At 40.4% G+C, this 25,273-nt stretch overlaps 1 protein-coding gene across 1 annotated transcript in view; it reads left to right on the top strand.

The window, feature by feature from the left end:
• Positions 1-25,273, top strand: part of PARPBP (PARP1 binding protein) — a 289,156-nt gene that overhangs the window by 230,459 nt on the left and 33,424 nt on the right. The gene's annotated exons all lie outside the window — the stretch shown is intronic.

Here is a 25,273-nt window from a genome sequence, read left to right as displayed (position 1 = left end):
ATGCTTCCCTTTCTTTAGCAAGACATGCTAGAGTCATAGCTGTCATCTTCTTTGTGGCTGCATTTCATTAATGACTAAGCTTCAACTTCTTCCCCCTTTTGTCCTGTTAGAGCTGTACTAACAAGATCTGTAGCTATACACTGTAGCTAATAAGATAGATATTTTTTCTTTTGCAAAGCAGTGCTTGGATATTCCCATAAAAGTTTCAAAGGGGAAGTTAATTCTCTTCACACTTTTTAGGCAAAATTGACTGCTCACTCTGATCTCAGTAGCCAAAAGATTTTTTTAATAGGTGTACCATTTGCAGGTAAAGAGTTAACAAGTGAGGCTGGTTTTGTGGTGTTTTTTTTTCCCTTTTTCATGCTTTGCTGTGATTATGATGAGAGATCCAGGGATTAAGATGACCAGAGTCAACCTATGTCAGGTGGTCCCACATACTCTTGGTTCACAGAGAGAAAGGATTCAGCAGCCGAGTGGCAGGACCACGTTTTTTAGGCAATTAACATTTTCCTTGACAGTGCCACTTGGTAGCTGTGCTCATGGCCAGAGCTGGAGCCTGCTTAGCCCTGCCTGCCTTCCCTCACACCAGCCTGGAGGAGCTGCCTGGGCTGGGGGTCAGTTATTAAGAAATACACACAAAATCTGACAGAATGGAAGAACAGAACAACAGTCAGGGATCCCCTCATTCTCTCAGTAGCACACACCTTGAGATTCCCTGATATCCCAAATCACCACCTGCTTCCTAATGGGCTCCAATGCCCATCTCTCAAATTGTTAGCTCCAGAATGCCAACTGAAGAACTTCAGAGATCATAGAATCATATAATGGTTTGGATTGGAAGGGACCTTTAATGGTCATTTAGTTCAACCCACCTGATGTGGATCATGTGTTGATTTGTCTTGTCTCTGGAAAACAAATTTAAATCAGTCTATGCTGTGGTCATAATAGTCACCATAAGTTGGAGTTTGGGACATTTGAGTAGTTGTGAACTTTTATCAATAGGATCCAGCACCACCAGTCTTTGATTCCTGCTTGATATAATACCCCAAGGCTGTTTCTCCATATTTGCAGAGATGAAGCCTCCTTGTTATTTCAAGGATTCTTGGGACACTTGTTCTTCACAAGGAAAGCAAAGACAGTGGAGAGGCAGCCTGGATTTCTTGTCAGACTCTAAAGACCTCCTTTCCTCCCCCTTAACCTCAGAAGAGCTGCAGGCATTGCCACGGTGCATCCCAACCTGCTGGTTTGTATTCTCCGAAGAACATAGAGGAAAGCAAGAAGAAGCTTCTGGCTAGAATATCTAACAGCCCACAAAGCCAGGCCTGAGGGTAGCAGAGAATGAGCAAAAACAGCATCTATTTTTCCTTGCCTTTGCCTAACTCTTTACTGGTTAGAGGATTTTAAGAAGCCTGGATAATCCTCTGCCCCTGCTTCCAGTGTTAGGAGCTTAAAATCCTGACAAACTAAGCCCTAGTCAATGTCTTCAGAATGGATTGGTTGGAATGCTCTAGGATTTACTAGAACTCCACTAGGAATACACTAGGAATAGAGTTTATCTCTTCACAGCCTATTGATACATTAATGCTGCTACTGCTACTACTATTAACACCAATAATCATAAATATTACAGCTGATAAAGTATCTGAAGGACACCTAAGACTGATATAAAATACCTTGTATATTTTAGATAACACTTCATTCAATTGTTAATCTACTTCATGTTCACTTTCCTCTGGCATTTGTTGTTGATATTGGTTCTCTTGTCACTGTAGCCCAAATTTCTCTGTGAGGCATAATTCTTTGCCTTCCTCTCCTGAGTAATTTGTTTTGATTTTCAGCTTTCCTGTGGGTGGAAAATATGTCCATCAGCAACAAGTGACTCTTTTGCATGGAAGACACATGGCTCTCTTTTTTTTTTTTTTTTGGTAAGGCAACTTTGGTACCTAAACGTGGCTTTGCTGCTCTGCTCCCAGTCCCGTGATCCCAGAGCATTTGATCAAGTCTCTCAGTGGTTTCTCTACCACCAGAAAGTCCCTTTCTTATGCTGCTCATAGTTCCCAAAGGGCTGTTTCTCGAGCTAGAGAGCAATAAGGCTATAAGGTCTTTCCTTTTACACTGTTACCTTGCTGCCCTGCCCAATGCAGGGACTTGAGTGCTGCTGTATTCCCAAACTGCCATCCTCTCTAATCCAGAGCCCTTCCCAAAGGCTTTGGAGCCAGGTGTGAGGCGTGTTTATGTCCCTGGGCTGCTGCACAGTAGTTATGCTGGAGCTGGCAGGCTGGCCTGGACCATAAGTGTGCTCTGAGAGGCAGGCAATTCAGAAACTCAGGAGCCACTTCTCTGTGTGCTGGCCACAATTCCTGCTCCCCCTGCCAATGTGCTTATGGTTTGGCATTTGTAGACACACCACAGCTGTCCAGTTGATAAACTGACACACTCTGGGTGGCCCTCATCTCTTGAGATTTTACAACTGCTGTTTGCTCCACCAGACACGAATTGAAGTCTTCCAAACTCTCCCACAGAGACTTTCCTGGTACTCTGGTGTCAAGTTCAGAACAAGAATCTGGAGCAGACTTTTTATTCCTAGTAACACTTGTTTTCCTGCAGGGCTGCTCTCCTTCAGCTAACCAGTGCTTGTGATGAACACGTGTTTCTGTTCACTGGTTTCTCCTGCTCAGCAGAAGTCAGAAGTTATTTAGAGAACCTTGCAATCCATTAGCCCTCTACCCTTGAAGGAAAAAGGTCTGTGTATGCACAGTGAAACTCAGGACTACAGATCAAATGCGCTGCTGTGCATGTACATTTATATGACCTTTGTGACTCTTTCTGGTGTTTCCTGCATGCTCGTTGTCCAGGTCAAAGAAAGAGACATCACCTACTCATGTACAGTAAAAGAATATTGAAAAATGCCATATGTATAGCAGTGTTCTTGAGAAATACAACTGCTGAGCTGTCTGCATGTAATGTGAATTCTGTAGCAGCTTTCAGGGAGTGGTATGTGTCTCTCATACAACTTTTGTGTTACTCACATATTACTCCTGGAATACATGGCTACTTCAGCTAGTAAAAAAGGAAGGAAAAAAAATTACACCAATAGAAGGTGATGTTTCAAGTGTGGAGAAATGAAATAGTTTTATTTTTCAATGGCCACCATCAAAATCTTGCCAGGCTGTTTTTTCAGCTCCACATTATGGCATTCAGGTAGCAGTGAAATGCATTTACAGACAACTCTCATTTAATGCCAAATTGATACCACTGTGGAGCAACTGTTGGATTGCAGAAAGAAGGAAAGGTACTCATTTCCTTTTGCTTATGCAGTAGATTCATTGAAATGTGTTAGCTCAGCTGTGTGCAGATATGCTGATGTAATCAAGCCAGGTGCATACACAGGATTTTTTAACAGGAGGTGGAGATAAGTCTGGATCACATAAAGAGGAGCTGGAGAACTGTACAAGATGTTTAAAGGTCACAAGGATGCTTAACATTTTGTATCAGACATGTGAGGAAGAAAAATAGCACAGGTGTAGAGTCATTAATGCCCTAAATGGCAAGAAGGGTACAGGCTGGGCATTTCAAGGTCCAGAATTGCAGATTATGTATGATGCAAGGGAGAGAGGAGGGGACTGTGCTCCTGAGTTTTGATAGAAAAGATTAAAGAAGCTGGGCTTCTTACAGGAAAGGCAGGGAATTGAGTAAGGATTATTTAGGGAACATTTTACTTGAACCCAAACAGACTTTTCAGTAGGCAAATATTTGTTTCAAGCAAAACACACCCAGAAGCAGCTCTTACAAAATGTATAAGTTTGTGTTTGTTTGGTTTTTTTCCAGTTGTTCAAATACTACATTCTAGTTCAGTCTATTGCTTTTCAAGAGAATGTATTTTTTTCTTTGTCTTCTCAGGAGCAGAGAGATGGGCCAAGGGTGTACAAGAGGACAGGCAGATAAACAAGGCTGACTTTGTAGAGAAAGTTCTCCAGACTGATTCTTGTCACCAGAGACTCATACACCATTAAAATTCTTAGATATCTTCTCAGATTGTATAAGTGAAAAAGACATTACATAAACTGCCAGCATTTTTCTCCTTTTTCACTTTGAGAACCACCCTTGTGGGACAATTGTAAGGAATTTAGTGGGGTTGGCTCTAGTAAATTTCTGTGGATAGTACTCTAAAAATACAGACACAAGAGGAAGCAGTGTTGGGTTTTTCTGGTTTTGTTTTTAAACAGTTACAGAATTCTACAAAAGGGATACAATTTTTTTAAAAAGCTTTGTAGGTTACTGTGAGAAACCTTTCAGTTCTCATTGCATTCTGTTCCACTTCCAGTGCAAAGGAGGTGCTGGCAGGTATTTTCAATGGAAGCGAGTATGTACTTTCAGTTCTCTCCAAATCCCAGCTGAATTATGTGTTTAATCCACAAAATTTCCTGTGACCTGATAACTGCAGGTTACTTCAATTTTGCATTCTTAAAGAGTTCACTGCTTTGACAGGGATTGTTATTCCATCCCTACAAGAAATGGCATGCTGCTGCAGCCCCAGAAACCTGAATTTGTGTCCAGCTACAAATTCACTGAAAGAGTAGTTAAACAAGGAAGTAAGTCATGTCCCTCCATGCTGGTCATCAAGGGTGGCCATCACAAATTATTATCACGTTTGGCCACCCCAAGCAATAACTCCCTGTGTTCACCCTTTCCTCTAGATCACAACTGCTGTCTCTTAATATTAATGGTATTATCCCAGTAGTCTGGGATAGAAAAAAAAATTTTAAAAGTTTTTCTAGTTTCAGTAAAAGTTTTGCAAGAAAAAATGAAATCTTGCATGAAATCCAAATCCAGTTACTTTAGTTTCCAGGTTATATGGAGGTCTGAGGTTGGTTTCTCACAAAGAATTGGGATGCAGGGCAGTGTGTGGTCTCACACAGAGTTCTGGCACCAGGTCACACAGGAAAGCCCTGGCTCATACCTGCCTCTCTTCAGTTCTGTCTCCTGTTCCCCCATGGGGTTGCTCAAAATGAACTGACTTATGCAACGAAAGCTGGCCGAGGTCTCTGTTGGTAAATCCAGTATTACAGGCCTTTGCATAATAATTCCAGGACCAGTCTTTACATCTTCCAAGAAATTTGATAGCTAAAGATTATGACACCTCTGCAGGGTGACTTTTCCAGAGCAATGACGATTCCCTGTGAAAGTTTCTTCTGTCACTGCATGTCTACAGTAACTTTGGAAACAATTTCTTCTCTCCTTTTTTACCTACACCAGTTTGGTTTTACTAATGTTGCTTCCAAGGTCAAATCTTTAGAAGTATTCATTTTCATGAGGATCACTGGTAACCTCTTAAACAAATGACCTCATAAATGACACTTTTTGTCAAAGGCTTTTTGGGAAGAACAGTACCATAGACACATACACACACACTCTGCAGCTGGAAAAAAAAAGGCTTTTCTCAGCACTCTTCTTCATGTATATTTTTTGTGGCCAAAACTAAAGTGGGAAAGGGAAAGATAACATCTGAGTTGGGATGACCAAAGTACATAGAAAGAACAATTTAGTCTCTTAAAACAATGTAAGAAGTTAGATTCCAGTAGTAATTCAAGTGAAGGCAGAGTTTGGGCTAGATCCAAACTTCTATGCAGTCCCAGTGACCCAAGATATCACATGTGATATACCTCACTTCTTTATTTGCTTGTTTATTTTGAGTGACTACAAGGGCACTGGATGTGATAAAAAGTGGACAATGTCCTGAGTTCAGCTGGAGTGAGTTAGGATATTATCTTTCTGGAGCTTCTCCCTACAGTAATGATGATACCCGTTTTGGGGTTAATTTTCTGTTGAATAAGCACGTCAGGTTTTAAGGCACTGGTCCAGACTGTAAACAAGTCAGTCTCTTTGGAGCCTGCTTTGGCAGCTCTGCTGAGGTTGCTATTTGTATTAAAATATTTGCTAACCTATTCTTCATAAAGCCAGGTATGTTTCCATGAAAAGGAGAGGCAGTGTTGACATCTGTCTTCTTGCCAGCAGCAGCAATCATATTACCTTGTTATCTCAGCTAGCCCTCCCCCATGCTGATGCCCTAAATAAGGGACTGCTGAAATTCTGACCTAGGGCTCATTACATTTCTGATCCACACAAAATTCTGTGTATCTGTGCAAAATTCAGTCCCACCATTTCAGTGGCACTGAGATCAGAAGAAACCTTACTGCTGAGAGAAATCAGTGATAGAAAACTCTAGAACATAAATTTTAGATGAGCTAGATATTTTCACATGTGGCTGACAAGCAATTTAAAGCAATAAGGAGAGTTCAAGTGGGAGTTAAGTGGTCCATGTAGATATATGGATACTGGAATAATTTGGATGCATTTAGGATACAGTATAGACAAAGAATTCATCTCACCCCTGAGGTGTTTGGGGCTGTGACTGCATTTTGGTTCTCAGGTCGCACTAAGTATTCTGTAGTGAGTCTGGCCCCGGCTCCAATAGATCATTGTCATGGCTCTGTTCACATTGTGAGGTTGGGAATTAGAAAGAAAACAATCTAAACAATGTAAGACCACCACAATTACTTCAGTTGTTTTTATAGGCTACCCATAAAATTGTGGGCATTTTTCAGACACAGAAAATGACATGGACTCTTTTAGCCTAAAGCTTTAGCCCAGTGCCTATGCCTTCATCTTTCAATACTCACATTGATGGTAGTAGTAGATCTGGGATAAAATGCAGGAAGTTCAGGATTATTATTTATGTTCCAAGATTAAATGGAGTGTCTACAAAAAGAAAAAGAGCTTGCTTCTGAGGACAAAATGCTGCTGTCCCTTTAGTAAAATGTGCAATAAGACACAGTTGGCTTTACCTGGTTGAGGGTTTGATCCTTCCATTTGCCATTGGGTAAAATAGATAGTGATAATTTTGCTTTCCTGCTCTCCATTTCCTTTCTTTTGATATACAGTTCAAGGTCTGATGAAGAAATGTGAAAAGTATTTGATACAGTATACAAAGAAAAGAAGTTTATTAATGCACTCTGCTGTTTGATTTTTAAATGATGGACTATATAAGGCACAGATATTTTTCTTTGAAATAGGTATGATTTTTCAAAGCTGGCCTTATCCTGCTCCCACCAAAATGACAGGTTAAGGTTTCCTTTCTCTTCAGTAGGAGCAAAGATACATGATGAGCATATTTGGTAGCATTCCCTGTCAAGGAATTAGGACTAAGCATTACTGCTGGGCAAATCCTGAAGTGGTTTATCATGAAATTAGATGTGAATTTATCATAAAATTAGATGTGTGATCACTTTACTCAGTGCAGATGGATCAATTTATATCTGACTCTTAGTTCTGGGGATTCCTAGTGACTTACTGATATAACTATGAGGGATTAAATATACAGGCAAAATTAATTTTGTGAGAAGTGGTGGTATGCTTGTTACACCAACTTGTATTTTTGGAATTTCAAACAACCTTCAGGGCATTTCAAATCCTTTTCCCATTTCATACCTGAAGGTTGATCTATTTTTCTGAAGACATGCTTATTCTTTTCCTAATGGTATTAGTTGTACTGATGTGAGATATAATCTTTCTCAGCAGACTTAGATATGGGGATTTCTTCAAGATGTGATAGTTGCCGATTTTTCTCAGGTATCGGTCTCATACATAGCTGCCTCATTTTTTTCACTCACTGCTGCTGTTAATTTCAGCCCATTTACTTCTCTCCTTCCCAGTTCTGCCCATTCCCATCCATGATGGTTCCCTTTTGGTAAGCATTATGCTGAACTCCCTTTAACCTTTTTTTCCTTATTTGGTGGTATGAATGGGCTTGCTCCACAAAAGACAAAGTACTCTACAATATCTTTATTATGCACTTTGGTGTTTTTTGATTCTCTTGTAATTATAGGCTGAGTTACTTTGATATGGATCTGATCCAACTTCTGAGTTTGTTGTTTTGTTGGTTTGCATACCCTCAGTATTAAAAATTACTTTTTCCTTTTAAAGTGACAAGCTTGCCATATTTTTCCCATCTTTTTTTATTAGCTTTTCTTGACAGTAGGTCAGGTTAGGTGCTTTGCCACCTCTGCTGCTTCCGTCATCTCCTAATGTTGAAACTGTCTTTTACAGAGGCTATTTTTCTTATCTTTGGGCTTTCAGAGTAAGGTCTGTATGTGAGGTAGTTTTGTTCTCTTCTTTCTCTGTCTTCTTTGCTGCCTCTGCTTCTCGTCTTTTGGTTTGACTTTGGCTTTTGTCTTTCTGTTTTTTGGCTCGGATGTTCAGTAGTAGAGGCAGTTATTTTGAGCTGGCTAAGAGAAAATACAAGATGGAGAAGCTCTTCCATCATTTAGCTTTATGCAAGATCTTCCATTTTAAGGTTGATTTTGAACCCCACTCTGACTTTGTCAAGCTGAATTAATCTACCTGAAATTGCACAGGGAAACTTCTATGTCAAACTACAATTTTCCAGGAAAACGTGACTGATACTAGGCAAAATATTTGGGAGATAAAAAGATATTTTACAAAGTGGGGTGATCTCACTTTTTGGATAATTTCCCTGATGTTTATTTTAAAGAAATGTCATGACTCAAAATGATCTCGACCGAGAAGCTCCAGACTTGGGTTTCTTTATTGTCGCTGGCAAGGATTGGTACTTTGGACTCGATTTGGAAGGTGAAGGAGGGGGGAGTGTTTATAATTTAGATATTACTTACAACAACGTCTACATACATTAGAAACACATCAGCTTTCCAAATACCACATTCTGGCTTGTGCATTGTTTATAAACCACAGACCCAAGAGCCTTTGTGCTGTTTGACCAGTGTGCAGCACTACACACTCCTTTGGAAGCACATAGCCAAAGGCTACCAGATGCCTGAACAGTTGCTATTATATCCATCGAGCAGGATGTGAGAAGCACTCAGTTTGAAGCATCTTCTGATCTCCACAGGAGTTTCTACAGAGTCTGTCAACTTCTTGGGCATCCTTAGGATGGTGCTGGCTGCCTCCCTCAAATGCCTCCCAAACCCTCCTCCCAGCCCACTGCTTGACTGGGGGTACTTCCCTGCATTAACTGTGGCTTTTAAGAAGCACTCACACATTTCTCTTAAGCCCCAGAATGCTGAAATATGGGTATTCTCTAACCAAGAATTGAGTCCAAGGAGAAAAGTGTAGTTGAAAGGGATGTGGAAGTTCTTGTGGATAAAAGGATAATCCTGAAATAACATAATTGTCTGAACTGCTCAGGTACTGGCAAATAAACATATGAAAAGTACAGGATTAGGGCAAACTGGACCTAAACACCTCATTAGAGAAAATGACTTTGTTATGCCTGAATTTTAGCACATTTAAAGACAACTTGTTCTGGCATGGAAGGTCTGCACAGCCTCTAAATATTCTGGTCCATATTTCCTGGAGTCCCAAATCTGCTTTTTTTGTGTTGTTCTGCTCTTAATAAAACTGATGTAGGTCAGAAAAGTACTTTATTAACTGATATTAGTAAGACACATACTAGGACGTCTTGGGAGTGAGTTTTGAGAGAGCTGTGATTCCACTGAAATGTGGAGGTGGCAGACTTGGCCTGCAGCTGCAGATGAGTGCCAGCAGGGCAGTTCTGGTCATGGGAGCAGGAAATTCAGCAGAGGCTGCAAAACCCTCCCAAGATGGGCAAATTAGCCCTGACTAAGCTCCTTGCTGGCACAGTGAGTCAGCTACCAGTGTGCAAGCAAGGCAGCTTAGGTTAGATAAGTTTACATTGCAAAACCATTCCATCTGCCACGTAGAGAAATGTTGAAACATTTAGAAATTCCTCTAATAGCAGTACCTTTATTCATTATGAGTCTGGGAAATTGTACCACCTAGTAAAACCATAGTCCAGACTTATTCAGTGGGTAAGTAGTCACAGTAATTAATTCAATCTAGTGCAATCAAATCCATTTCCAAAAAAAGGAGACCACACACCTCCAAGATACCAGTTTGAATGCTTCTCTTTTGAACATCCCAGTGGTCAGGGGAACGTAGTGAAGCTGAAATAACTCTTTCTGAAATCCTCCGTTGAGCAGTGCACTGACGAGGAAAAGCTGTCCTGTTGTGGAATGCATGCATTTTGCTATTTTGGACCCAAGACCTCTGTTCCACTCTGGAGGAATGAGAAAGAAATGTATTACATTAGTGAAATGGGCAATGACTGCCTCTTCAGTAGAGACCTTGTGTACTCCAGTGATTAGATTTGGGATAAGTTGTCCAGGCAAAAGCTAAACAGAGCTAATAAATTTAAGTGCGTCTTCTGAGAAGCACGAACTACCTGTTGCTCTTGGAGGGGGAAATTTTGACTGGTTAGGATTTTCTAGAACATTATATTTCCTTCAAGAAGAGCACTTCCTTCAATATCAGTCTCAACTATCTTTGCTGTCTGTTTCAAGCAACAGCAGAAACACTCTGGGGATAAGGGATCATTTTTCCAGAGAAGGCTTTGGTAAAATGAGGGGTCTTTAGCCAAATACGACAATAGTCAACACAGTTCCTTGTGTACTTCACAGTTAAGTAATCTTACTGAAAGTTCAAAGGATTGGATTAAATTCCTCTTGGATTTCCTGTGATAATCTCAGTTGGATCATCTGCTCCTACATGCTAAAGTTCAACAATGTCTGAATCTGTTAAGGAAAAATTGCATTTATTAGACACAACTTTCTTCTGCAAACCTTCCTCATCTGACTGGGATAACATATGCTGTTTAAAGGGCTGTCTTGCAACTAATGAGAATTTTGCATAGGTAACAAAAAAAAAGTCAGATGGGAAATAATGAACTCTATTAGCCCTTTACAATGAAAATAAAAAAGTGGTTTTGGGCTTGGTTTCTCCCTTTCCATGTGCCAGAGTCTATTTAATTTATCCTGCAAATTCTGGAAGTTTTAGCAAAGGTTAAATTCATCTTGCCTTGCATGACTGCATGAGAAGTAGTTTAGTAACTTTAAAGAGCAGAGTCCTTGGATATAACTTGTATTTCAGGAGATGTGGTTTGTGGGTATTGAAGGATAAAACATCAATTAAATGGACAGATACTTCTTTTGGGCAGAAGAATTATTCTTTGAATTTGCTATTTGGATATTTATTGGCAACCCCCATTAGCTATTTTTAAGGACATCTGCAGTTTGGAAAGGATGCTTATATGTTTGTTGTGTTAAAATATAAGCGGGCAAGTACTAATTGTATGGCTAATATAGACTAACATAACACCACTGATATTAAATTTACTCAAATAGTTATCTCCTCTGGTCTCTTTGAAGTAATTGGAAATTCTTCTGTCAGCTTTAGAAGACCAGGTTTTGCTCTTTTAAATGTTCAAACAGCTATGGTTAGGAACTGTGATGCTGGTGAGTGCTTTGAATTCATGTGATAGCGAAAGTTTGTAAGGTGTTGTTCCATGTGGTGAGAATGCATACATTGTTATTGTTATTTGGTTTATTCTGTTTTTATAGAGTACTTGAGGAGAAATACATACATTGGTATAGCTTAGTCTTACCATACAATGGTAATGGTATTACCATTGTATAGCTTAGTCTCTAAGTCAAATGAGAGTAGTGACCTCCTTTGGGCTAGATCTTAGTTTCTCTATTTCTACTGCAGAATTTCTCTCGCAAAGATTTACCTCTATGATAGAGGCAAGGTTGCTAATTCTGCCTATTAAGAAATATGTATTTTGCTTGAGCAAGGTTAAATGACTGATAATGATCTGTGTCATGACACAAATACAAGTATGGAAGGAAGCTTGTGCTGCCTTCCCTGAAAGAATGCCTTTACTGATTTTTATAGGATTAATCCAAAACTCAATAAGAGAACCCTTCAGTGCCATTAGAGAGGCAAAAACATTTCCAAAAAAAGGAAAATTTGAAAATCTGCATTTTCAGCAGTGACTATTACTGGTTATTCCTCAGTTTCAATGTTCACAAACAAAAAATTCAAAGGAAAAATTGGAATAAAATCCAAATGAAAAGGGGCCCCAGTTTTCTGCTTTTTAGACTCCTCTTTTGAAGTGCCTCCACCCAGGCAACTGAAGCACTAGTCATTTTAGAACTCTCAATCTCATTCTTCTCTTTTCCTCATCTTTTTCTCTTTTCCTTTTCTCTTTTCTATTAAGGTCAAATCCTGCTTCTCCTGATGCCAATAATAAAACTCCCATTGATTTCAACATCATCAGGAAATATGCAGTTTATTATTTACCACAACCACCACAATGAATCTCTGGGAAGAATTCATTTATATTCATTCCAACAATACCATGAAAAATGGGCCCTTGCTATTTTATCACATCCAAACTGTTGCTCTAACTCTAACATCCTAGCTGTTGCTAACAAGTCAGTGATGATTTGTAAACCAACAATTTATGGTAACCACATTCCATCCCCATTATGATGTGTGGTTTGGAAATGGAAAAGTAATCAAGACCTCCTGTTAAGAGACTTTATTTCAGTTGAGGTTTTCTGTAAATAAAAGCATTTTGAAAAGATCATTGCTATATGATTCTAACTCCAAATTGTTCATTTGATCTAGGTCCCATCTATGTTCCAAATTCCTGCCAGGCTCTGTCTGTCAGGAGTGTGAGATCCCCAACAGTGGCATGAGCATACTGGCAAAACTGCTTTTATCAGTGCAAGTATTTTCACTCAACTGGATAGTTTCACCAGACTGGAACAGCAGTTCCATTTCTTGGAGACAGCTATGTCCATTCCTTGGAATACTTTGTAATACTTTATCAGCACACTGTAAGGGTACTCTGACATAAATAAAGGCCTCCTACTACGGTTACAGTAAGAGATGAAGGATTGTCGTCAGACCCATGGTATGAAGTGATGCCCTGGGGAACAAAGAGCCTGCGTAGTTTGTGCAACACTTTGTCTTGGTTGTAAGGATTGTGGGCAGTCACTAAGACACTGAGAAGGACTTTCCAACACTTTGATGGGAGACCACCTAGAATTACTGGTAAATAAACTCAAACAAGGGAATTTTGTTCCAGTACTAGGTTCTGGTACCAGCCAGGTTGAAAACCTTCTTTTCATCTCTTTGGTAGTAAGACACCATGTGCTCTCAACCCTGCGTAGGAAGCCTGGCAGCCTGGCTTTGAGGCTAGAGACACTTTGTTTGGTGACCTGCTGAAAGAGAGAACAATTTAGGCAGTCTAGAGAGTGCCCTACTCATCAGCCCTAACTATTATGTGATATGATGATAGAGACCACACTAAGTAGGAGATAAAGCTCTCTTCCTACCTCTTCATCTCTTCATCAGCAAAAATCAGTACTTGATTAGGTTACATATCCCAGAATTGATCACAATTCGCTGGGGTAGGATGTCACCCTGAAGGGTTTACTCTGATTTTCTATTGAACAAGGGACTGACTGTACAAAAAACGCACTTAAATTTTACTTTCATTTTGTGACCCAATTTTATGAAGAGGATTTGAGCATGTATGAATCCTCATGAGGAGTTCATTGGCTTGGCTATATTTTAATAATGGTATGAAAGTGAATAGCTATTTTGTTATTAAATAACTTTCTAAGTAGTTATCTCTATAACATTAAGGGGAATTACTTGTTTTAAAGGGAAATTTACCACATGTAGTACAACAGACTGAAAAATAAGAGACAAATCCTGGCAGAAGAGCTTGTTCACCATCAGAAACTAAGCATAGGTCCATGATAAAAAGGATTCACGGGCTTATCTCTGGTTCTGCTGTAAGTAAAATATCTGCTTGTTTGTGATGGCACAGCAGTTCATGAGCCGGCATTGCACTGCTGGAATTTGGTTGAGGAAAAGCAGTTTGTGTAATGGAGGGAATAATAATGGCAAAGTAGTTTCCTGATCTGTCATAGTTATGCTGCCAGGTGTGGTGCGTAGCAGTACGTGGTGGAAAGTCAGAGAAGGTTTTAGATGGGACTGTGTGAAAGCAGTAGCAGTAGTAATAGTGCCCAGGACAAAACTGTCACTTAAACTAGTTTTAGACAAGAGCTCAAATATTTCACTAGAGAGATGCCCAACTTATTGTCCTACAAGCTGCTGGACATGGATTCTGGTGGGCCTTGAAAGGACAATCTGTCACACTCTGCAACCACTCAAGAGTGATGATAGGGACCACTGCAGCTCAAACTGGTTCATCACCCCGGAGCAGCATTTGATAATATCTGACCTCCCCAGTTCTGGAAACAAATCAAAATCTCCAGGCTAGATTACATGATTTTATCCCTATCACTCATTCTTTCCACACAGCCCTTTGGGACATGGAATAGATATCTCTTCTTTATTCTCAATATTTATTCTTAAAGATGGATTAGGCCTTTGGCCTAATACATCATGCTGTTCTTTAATTAGAAAGTTAGCGAAAATGAAGAAAGTTGCCCACGTTTTCCCAGCAGTAGGAAGGTGTCAGGTAAGAGGCAGGAGCTCAGCCAAGCGCCGTGTTTACATTAATCTGATGCTGCGCTACCACCTTGTGGGCAAAAGGTAAACAGCGCGGAGCTGCCCGGCACGCAGGGACGCGGTCCTGCGGGACAAGCACCGCACCGGCCGGGCAGGGACCCTGGGCGCTCTGCTGCCTGAGGACGGCACAGCCTGGATCCTCCAGGCTGAGATACTTCGGGATCTGGGCAGCCAAGAGAAGCCGAGCAGATTGTGAAAATCTGCTGGAGCTCTGAAGTGTGACAGCAGGTGAAGGGTACCCTTCAAAGGGATGTGGCACTATGGTATTCCTTTAAGATATAAAGAGAAGCAAGTAGGATGAAATCATGTTCCTATTATACTAGAGTACCAATGCCTTTATATAAAGTAACTCTTCTGATCTGCCTGTTCTTAACCACAATCCTCAGAGCTACTTAAAAGTTTCTTGACTGGCTTCCATTTGCTAACTGCACTGACAAGTCCCTTGGCAGTGGGTTGCCTTGGAGTACCAACACCTCCGTGGTCTTCTCTCCACATTCCAGGATTGCTGCAGCTCTCTTGAATTTCAGTGCTGTGCTTCAGGGAAGAATAGAAATAAGAAAATCACCTAAAAGTCAAGTTATGGAATATATTATTAATAAGAATATTATTGGTAGCCTCTTCATCCCTTCAGGATTTAGTACCCCCATGGCACTTAACAGATTCCAAGAGATCTCTTCAAAACATTATATTCCTTTTCACTAAAACTGAAGGAATCTCCCTGAACATCTGAGACTGCACAATCAGATGTACTGTCTGATGCGCCTCCTTACACGTAACCACAGAGGGATTTGGAAAACAAATGTTTCTCTGACATCTATTACATACCAAAGACTTCCCTGGAATTGTTCAAGGAACGACTCGACCTGGCACTTAGTGCTGTGCTTTAGCTGATATGGTGACAGCTCGTCAAAGGCTGAATCTTGGAGTTCTTTACCAACCTTAATGATTGTATGACTCTATGATTGGCACAAGGTAAAAGCTTTTGGGGAACTTAGCCTCCTGTTAGTCAAGAGGCCAGAGTTCCAGATTTATATCAATGCCAAATTCTGGGGGGGATGAGATGCAAAATCTTACTTGAGGGTTTCCACATCCAAATAATCTGTCCAATAAGCTCAGTTAATTTGATGTTACAGAACAAGCCTTTCTCAATTGCTCTTCATTTAGAGCAGTCCCCTGCACATGGTAAATAAGGTGTCTGCTGGAGCGAGCATGTGAACTTGGGTCTCCAACATGCATTGACTACAGGTTGCCTTAGAGGAAGGCAGTAGGATTCTTTCTGCTTTCCTTCTCTCTCACCTTCCCCATCCTCTACATTTTCGTAAGACAGTTTGAGCATTTAGTCCAGTATTGCCTCTTCCGAGCTCAAGAATGATCCATCCTGACAGACAGGAAGCCAAGGAAAGATGGCATGAGGCCTGCATGGAAGAAACAGGAGCTCCAGACAAACCTCAAACACAAAAAAAGAAACATGCAAGAGGTGGAATTAGTTTCAGATCTCCCATAAGGAATACAGACACATTATATCATGCAAGGATGAGGTTAGGAAAATGAAAGCCCAGCTGGAGTAGAATCTGGTGAGGGATATAAAGGAAAACAGGAAGGGCTTCTATGAGTGTATTTACAGGAAAAGTAAAAGAAAGGGGTGGGGGAGTGAAATGTAGGCTTGCTGCTGAATGAGACCATGGAAAAGACTGATGACTTCTTGGCTGGAGATACAGGACAACCAGAATCTTGGTGAAACAGTGTACCTGATGATGATTAGCCTCAGGCACCAGTACAGGCCAGGGAGATCCACCAGCTGCAAAATAGCTTGGCAGAAATGGCCTGATGGCCCGTGAGTGCTGGTGCACAACAAATTGACTACGAGCCAGGAATCTGCCCCTGAAGCAAAGATGGCCAACAGCATCCTGGATGGCATGAAGATGCAGGCAGAGGGAGTCAGGTGAACTCTCCTTTGTGCTCACCAGTGCTGAAACGATGTCTGGAATGCTGCAGCTGCAAGGATAAGGACAAATTATACAGGGGCAAGTCTAATGAAGGAACATGAAGATTATCCATGGATTGGAGCATGTGACATACAGGAATACACTGAGAAAGTTGTTTTGAGCCTGGGGAAAAAGAAGGCTCAGTGGGATCTGAACAACCTGTATAAATACCTGATGGAGACAGTAAAGAGGGTAGATAGTCTTCTCAGTCATATCCTGTGAAAAAAAGTCAAGAAAATGGGCACAAAATAAAATACTTAAAATTCCTTTCCAACTTTAAAAGCTTTTTTTTTTTTTTTTTTTTTTTTTTTTTTTTTTTTTTTTAATTATTGTGAATGGTCAAATCCTCAGGTTTCCCTGAGAGTTTGTATAGTCTCTATCCTTGGAGATATTCAATGCCTAGTTAGACATAATAATGAGCAACATGCTCTAGTTGACCCTCTGTGTAGGGTGTTGGAGTAGGCAATCTCCAGAGGTCCCTTCCAAACTCTGTGAGTCTGTACAGTAACACATTTATTATTCCAGGCACAGTTCTGATAGGACCAATGCTTCTATGTACAACTTCTTTTTCCCTTTTTGGCAGAGACAAAAAACATTTCTATCATTTTATTCTGCTTTCAGGATAACATTCAGCCCACAGTTATTGTGGGACATGAGTCCTCGTGCTCTCTTCAGCAGTTTTCTGTGCCCTACTTCTCCTGTTGCCCAAGGAAACTTATTGAAGATCACAGCTCATCTCTGTCCTCAGCTTGTCCTGCTAGGACATGGAAAAAACCAAAGTATATGTTATCTTTTCATGTGGCATAAGCACAGGATATGCCTGAGGCATGAAGAATAGTACATGCACTGCAGGCACTCTTCCACTCCAGCTGTGTGTGAGAGTGGTCCTTTAATTCAGGAACAGATTACACACCCCTTACTCTGCTTCAAGCACAGCAAAATTGCTGCTCAGAGCTACCATGCATCCAGGGCTCTCTCCCATTTTTTTCCCACCTGCTGTGCTTTTGCTTTTCTCTTCCACTGACCAATAGTGTGAAATAGCAGAGCTGCTGTGGAGTAACAGGTTGTGTACGACATATCTTGAGGATGTGCTAATTTCATCTACCAAGATCTTGTTAGTGAAAGATTTTCATGTCATGCTCAAAATAACTCCTCTGCTGAGGGTGGAAGTCTGTTAATGTGACAAATGCTGAACCTGTTTCTCTGGAGAGAAGTTGCTAGCAGAAGACTGTGATGGTGTTGTAGGAGGAATTCACAGTAAAACGGTTCTTGATGATTTTTGTTGGTGCCCTCAGCTACATGAGTACCTTCCTCCTCACTTATATGAGTGCTGCTCCTTATGTAAAAAAATATTTCTTCTTGCTCCATGTTTCCTAAATGAAACAATTTATCTTACTCTGTGTTGCACACAAATATAAACAGGATTTCACAATATCAAATCTGTTATATTAGGAAGCAAAAGACCTGAACTTCCTTGCCTAAATTCTTAGACAACATAGCACACCATATAGCATAGCCTAAGACAGCTCTTCTGAAATTCTGTTGTAATACCACTTTTTATCAGCTTAATACAGAACTCAACTATTGGTATGAATCATGCAGTGCCCCTCAGTCCTCTGTAATAATTTTAGTGTCTTCAGCTGTTAGTCAACACTCTAAGACTTTGGTAAACTTCTAGAATGTGAGGAAGAATTTGCAGAAGTTCATCAGGAAAGTCTTTGTAGAGTCCATCTTTTCCACTTAAGTGGTAAAGAGTGATGTATTCTCTAGCTTTCTGTGTAATGACATCATTGCTTCTTTGCTTCATGTTTTCAGTCTAGTTCTTGGACAAATAGAGATGTCAAGGCAATAGGAAGTCAATTTTCTCCATGATTTTTTTTTCTTAATCTCTCTTTAGCTTCATTTATCTGAGTAATATAGCAGTACAGAAATTAATAATGTATCACAAAGTACAGAGAAATTGCCCAGACAGCCAATATCATCAGAAAGCCAGTACCACATTAGTGATGGGCTGGAATTATTCCCAAACTGTGTATGCACATGATAGCAATATTGGATGATACATTTGTGACAGAAAACCCATTCTGGTGACCTTTAATTTGTTTTCTGCCCAAGGATGACAATTGTAATTGGAGGAAAGTTACTAAGCAACAGTGGCTAGCAAGTTTAATGTACAACACTCCTTCCTCCTCAACCTCCCTGCAGCTCACACAGTATTTCACGAAGGGGCTAAACCTCAGATTCAGTTGCAAAGCCTGCCTTTGTAGGACACTAGAGACACAGGAATCAAATTAAATAATTTTGTTTACTCAGATTTAAACCAAGAAATATGAACTAATTCAAGAGTCAGAAACAAATTGAAATGTCTGAAGTAGAAGAATTAAACACTGTACAAAATTCACATCATCATCCAACACACATTCCATTTCTAACCCATCAGTTTTGGGATTCATTCAGGAAATACTTAAAAACAGGCCTTTTTCCTTTTTTTATTTTTCCTTTATTTTACAGGTTCTATTGAGACTGTTCCTAACAGCCTTGTACAAAACATGTTGATCATCTGTGTCATCTTGTGAGATGTTATTGAAAGATAGCATTTGTTAATTAACAGATTAATAGATATTTTCATTCTATGAATTGATTTTAATGGTCTGTTTATATCAGAGTATCTAAAGTGTGCCAGTCTACCACTTCAAGAAATATTTCATAATACTGACAGTTGGTGTTTTTTTCTCAGTAAATATAATAGGAAACTACTAAATCTGCACAGTGATATGACTGTAAATGGGTCCTCTATTTTTACTTCCACATTTTAGCTATTAGTCTACTCAATAGAAATTTAGCTGCTGAATCTGAGTCTGCAAGTGTGATCAGTCAAACTGGTTTCACTAAAGTCAGCAGTACATCTTGTTTTATTGCATGCCATGCCCAAACTCCACCAGCTTCAGCAACAGCTGAAATAGAACACACCATTGTAAATGGTATCCAAAATTGTTTTAAGGCAGAATTCTTCTAGTAACTGTACCTGACAAGTGTTAGGTGTTATGTTTTACATTTAGATGTTTATGTTAAATCTATCACAGTTAATGTTGTGAAAGATGTACCTTGAAGATTAACACCACTGATTGTGAATGGGAGTAGAGGTTTGTTTTGGATACCTCAGATAGTAGCTGTCACCCTCTTTACCCAAGTGTAACCATTTTGCCAGGTCTTAATTGCCTTCATCAAGGGCCAGGTTTATGTTTAAGCATGTCCATGTGTTGTTCAAGTTCCACCCAAAACCCTGGGAAAATAATCTTGAACTTTCTCATGTTTAATGAGCTAATTTTCCCCGTTTGCAAGCACAAGTGAAAGGCATCAATAAATAACACTTTAAACTAATGGAAATATAAAAGCCCTTGACAAAATGGCTAAACAGGGTAAAAGACAGCACCTAGCATACAGTTACAGCAACAACAATTTTACCATCTTCTGCTGAGAGGGCAGTGCTTTGCCAGCTGCTTCCTTTTCCTTCCTAAGGCAGCCTTCACTCAAAATTTAGGACTCCTGTGTCTTGCAAGGCAGCAAGGCCTTGTCAGCTCCAACTTTCACAGAATTGTAGAATCATAGAATTGTTAAGGTTGGAAGATACCTTCAAGGTCATCCAGTCCCATTGTCCACCCAGCACTACCATTGTAATTCCTGAATGATTAAACCACATCCCCCAGTGCCAGATCCAGATACTCTTTGAACACCTCCAGGGACAGTGACTCCATCGCCTTCCTGGGCAACCTGTTTCAATGTCTGACCACCCTAGCAGGGAACAAATCTTTTAGATATCTAGTCTGAATCTCCCCTGTTTCAGATGAAGGTAATTTCCTCTTGTCCTCTCACTGAAGGCACAGCAGAAGGGACTGACCCCACCTCCCTACACCCTTCTTTCAGGGAGTTGTAGAGAGTGATGAGGTCCCCCCGAACCACCTCTTCTTGATATTAAACAAACCCATCTCCCTTAGCTGTTCCTCATAAGATGTCTTCTAGACCCTTCACAAGACTTGTTGCCCTTCTTTGGTGTGTTGTTTTCCACACACTGCATAAAATCCTCTTTTCTAAAGATCTCTTTTTCTTTTCTCTATCTTTTATATCTCATGTGCAAAGTTAAATGCTTCAGATAAGGCTAACATTCCTCAGGCAGGGTTAAAAAAATCTTAAGTGACCTTGACTCCTCCACACTTTAACAGGTACAAAATTGTGTCCTTTATGCTAAAAAGCTCCTGTTCAGACAGAAATGTTTCTCAAATATAATGAAACAGCCTATGCAAAGCAAACATGTTTCAGGCATATCTGTTGGTCCTTTCTGTTCCTCATCCCTTTGCCAGTTGTCAGCCTTTCTGCTCCTTTTCTAGTCTATCTTTCTTTCCCCTGGGGACTTTGTGTGGTGGGAGAGGGTGCCAGAGATTTGTTTTCAATTTGGGCCTCAGCCACCAGCTTTACCCAAACCTAATGTATATTTAATATGATACAACCAATAACCCTTTCTGCCAACCTCTGATCACGTGCCAGCTGAAGAATGCTGCAAAGTAATGTCTTCTGACTAAATCTCAAAGCCCACATATAAACTCCTGATTAGGGGTGGCTGAGATTACTGGGGATGTGTGTGTGTACCCCTCTGTTTCTGTGCCAACTGGAATTCCTCCATACTGTAGGATATCTACGGAAGCAGGCTCCAGAGAACCTTCTGGTTTTGCAGTAGGTGTGTAAGGCAAAGCTGCTGCAGGGCTTTTCCTGGTAGCTTCATTTCCTGACTCAAGAAGTCGTGTAACACTTCTGTGCACTGTTAATTGGTGGTCATGATTCACTGGGGGAGTTATGGCATTTCAGTGATGGGTGTAAGGAGACCTTCAGGCGTGAAGCTGCACATGGAAGAATTTAATGATGTAGGTTTCTTTGGGAACACACTATCTTTTCCATGGAAGCTTGATTTGTTTTCTTCTTTCTTCATGGCTCAGTAGAGACAAAGACTGAGGGTAATGAGGTTTTCTTTCTTGGAAGACCTTTGTCTTTTTTCTTTCTTTTTTTTCTCTACTCACGCTTCCTTCACCTCACCCCCCCCAACCCCAGCCTATCTTGAAGTGGTTAAGAAAGGTTTATATTCACCAGGTAGTACAAAGATCAAAATGTTAAGGGAACCAGTGGGAAGTGATTGAGAAGGTCTTTCTGAGGATGACAGCTCTGCCTTGTAATACAATACTATTTCTCATGGGAGTGGGCAGGAGGCCAGCCTAAATTTCCCCTTTCTGTCCTGCCAAATTCCCCAAATTGCATAACTGCATATTCTCCTAACACAGTGGTACCCTTGGCATCACTAGCAAATCTGCAGGGAAGCAGTAAAGCAGCTGGAGGCTTGAAGGTGGACCAAAATTGGTAGAGGACAGACTTGGTTAGCCAAAAAACAAAACAAACCCAAACCCACAAACTGAATTTACTAACTCTCCCATGTATAACTGAACATCACAATACAGATTTAATAACATACACTATTTGGTTCTAAATGCACTCCGTCTAGGAAAAATAAGTTTATCGGGATAAGCAAAGGGCCCATGGGGAGTTCATCAGTTCAGTTTCAAGTCACAAGACGTGTTTTACTTGGCTATGGAACCTTTTGTTCAAGATTAATATGATACTGCTGAAACGCAAACTGACAAAAAGACATATTTTTACTGGTTGGTGCTTTTTCCTCTGTGCCATTATTTTCATCGTGAGGCCCCATCACTGCCTTTCCCATCACTGCTGCCTTAGACTGACAGGAGGATGAGGTACTTGTTGGCTTCTGTAAGGAAATGAAAGAATGACTATTGGAAGAGCAGAATGACCAGTGTAACTCACAAGGATGTAACCCTGAAGGCTTTTGTTTTGTCACTACACCGAATCAAAAGAAAAGAATTTGGACCTTCTCGGAGAGGAGTGTCAAACATGGCTAGCCTGGGGTAGGTTCTGCCTGAGCAAGGAGGGAAAGATTTATGTCCTTTGGAAAAATATTTATGCATCTTAAAAGTTCAGGTAGTTCAAATCCATTACTTCTGCAGCTTCACCAAGTTTCACTGCAGCCTACCCTAGCCCTATATGCCAGCTGACTATCACTAAGGCAAGGAAAAAGCAAGTACACCCACAGTGGTTTTGATAATCTTGCTCTTATTGCCTGTATGCAGCAGCTTAAACAGGCTCAGTGCTGTCGCTGGGATTGCTTGAGAGGCTGGGTACTACTCAGCATGTGTAAGGGTGGGAGAATCTGGCTCCAAAATGGTTTCTTTTTCTCTCCTTGCTACAGAACCTGGAAAAGACAAGGGTGTGTGGGCGGGCCTGGAGTCCCTCCAAAGAAAGTGTGAGGCCTTGGGCAAAACAAATCCATCAGGTCTCTCATTTCTTCCAAATATAGGTCTGTTCTGAGTAATAGCCAAACTCAAGTCTAAATTCCACATTCAGCCGTTTCAGAGGGAATACATGAAAAAGACCCTATGGCCCAGAGAGTCTGTCTATAGAAAATATTTTGATAGCTCTTCCGCTCTGGCATTATCTTCCACTTAAAAAGAAAGAAAAGGAAAACACAGAGAATTGGAGCACATGATTTAATTTTCACTGTAAAAGGACTGATTGATGAAAATAATACTTCTGAAAACAATCTGTTGTGAGCTATCAAGTATTTTTGCCTATGCACCAATTGGCAGGAAGCAGACAGATAAATTATTACAATATGTAAGAAAACAAATTGCTCTGAGGAGGAATGGTATTTGTGTGTGTGTGTGTTTATGAGCAGGATAAGTAGAATTAAACCCATAAAAGCATGCTGAGAGATCATCTTCCATCACAGCAGAAATATACTGGAAGCAAAGGAACTCACTTCAGCTCTGTCCCTGGCTGAATTTCTAGCAAAACAGGGTTTATGATATGCAAGTGTTCTCCTGGAGTAGAATTTTTAAACAAATTAAAATAAAAAAGGAGATTGGGATGTTCCTGCTGTTAAGAGGAAGGGGGTCTCATAGCCATTTTTGCCAAGATACTTCAAAATTTTTCAAGCATCACCACATTTTAATAAAATGGAACAGTTGCAGCAGATCCACAGATCCTGAATATTGCTGCTCATGGGAAAATTTTCAGAAGTGTTGTAGTCATGGAGCTTTAAGAACCAGCATTCTATTAACTTTCAATAAGACGGTTTCCATAGAGCCTGACAAGTGGAAAAATTACAGTGAAATAAGGTCTGTATGAAATAACAGCCTGTGGATTGCTCTGTGGTGACTGTCTGTGTATGTGTTCCTGTCCCACAGCAAGGAGCTCAGGCAGAGATGGTAACTCATTTTCTGATAACTCCTTTTTCATCAAGAGCCAAACCACCTTACATTTTCCTCAGAGCTCAGACCTTGTACACTGGGTACTGGGCAGCTGGTGGGTAGCAGTGGACAAGGCAGCCACGTGCTAAATACAATTTTGAATAAATAAGTAGAGCTTCCAAGTGGCACAGGATAAATCTACCTTTATATTTGTAGATAACTATCACCCAGCTTGAGCCGTGAGATCCACATTTTCCCTTCTTATGCCATGCCTGTAACCTGCATCGACCCCATCTGCTTGCACTGCTGCTAAGAGGAGAGGTAACCCTTCTGGTCTGGAGCATCATCTTCTTTTTGTGAACTACCCTCTATTTGTGCATTGTAGAGGACAGAAGGAGACACAAAAAGCATGAAAATCTGGAATAGTCAATAATAAGGGCAATATGAGCTGTGGAACGTAAATAAATTTCAGACACATCTCAGGAGCTGAAGAAGGAGATGAGTTGCACAACATACTAGATATGTTTTCTATTGCAAGGCTATACGGCTGCTAGTGGTTGATCTTAGGTTTTCCACCAGGTGTTTGTTCCATAGATCTGACCTTTTTATCATTACTACAATCATCATGACACCAACAAGAGGCAAAGATTTCTAATGGTATCCAGGGGAATCTGAATTCCATGAAAAAAAAACCCAATGGAAGCCTATTTGCTAAACGGCTTTTTACAAATCTTTCCTTACACAAGAATTTCCTTCCTAGAAGTTAGATTTCCCATTCAAATTAAGCATCCTTGTATGTGACAGAGCCAGAGTGTGGCAAGCACATTTCTCTCTCTCTCAGGATTTTTTATTGAGGTGCACAGAGAGAGAAATGTGCTTGCCACACCAGAGTACCTTGGACCTTTTATTTTCTGCCTTTTCTTTCAATGAATGTGCAAATACTCAGTGATCTTAAATGTGACAAGAAATTGTTTTGTCATATTTCAAGGCTACTGAATGGTTACTTAAAAATAAATAGTGAGCAGAAGTACTTCTCTAACAAACTCTTGTATTTGTATATTTTTAGGGGACCATTCATAGTCTGTGGGCAATAGCTGATGCTAATTGCTAGCAGCAAGGAGTTAGCTGCAAGGACTGCTAACTCTGGGCAGCTAGCCAGCCTAAGAGGTTGTGATCGTGTCATTAAAGCAGCAAGTACAATGCTGTGTGGGTGAAAAGTTACTATGCTGTTTTGTGACAGATAACTTGAAAAGGTGGCAAGGGAAGGAAAAAAAACTGTCAGAGTCCCATAACACATAAGTATGCTCATATCACCTACCAAAAATTGGAGTAAGTCTGATTTGTGATGGAAACATTCTAAGCAGGAGCTCATTATTTTGTCTAAGTCAGCAGCCTAAATTACAGTGAAAAGATTACCTGAACTTAGATGGTTTGTGCATTTGAGATTTCTGCCTGCAAGTACAACTTCATCACTAAACCTTCAAGCACTAGCACCGCCTACAAGTATCTCAGTGAAAGGTGAGATGTACTGCTGTG

The sequence above is a fragment of the Vidua macroura genome, chromosome 5 (genome assembly GCF_024509145.1).
Source record: "Vidua macroura isolate BioBank_ID:100142 chromosome 5, ASM2450914v1, whole genome shotgun sequence".
NCBI lineage: Eukaryota > Metazoa > Chordata > Aves > Passeriformes > Viduidae > Vidua > Vidua macroura.
This window is presented reverse-complemented; position numbering and strand designations above follow the sequence as displayed.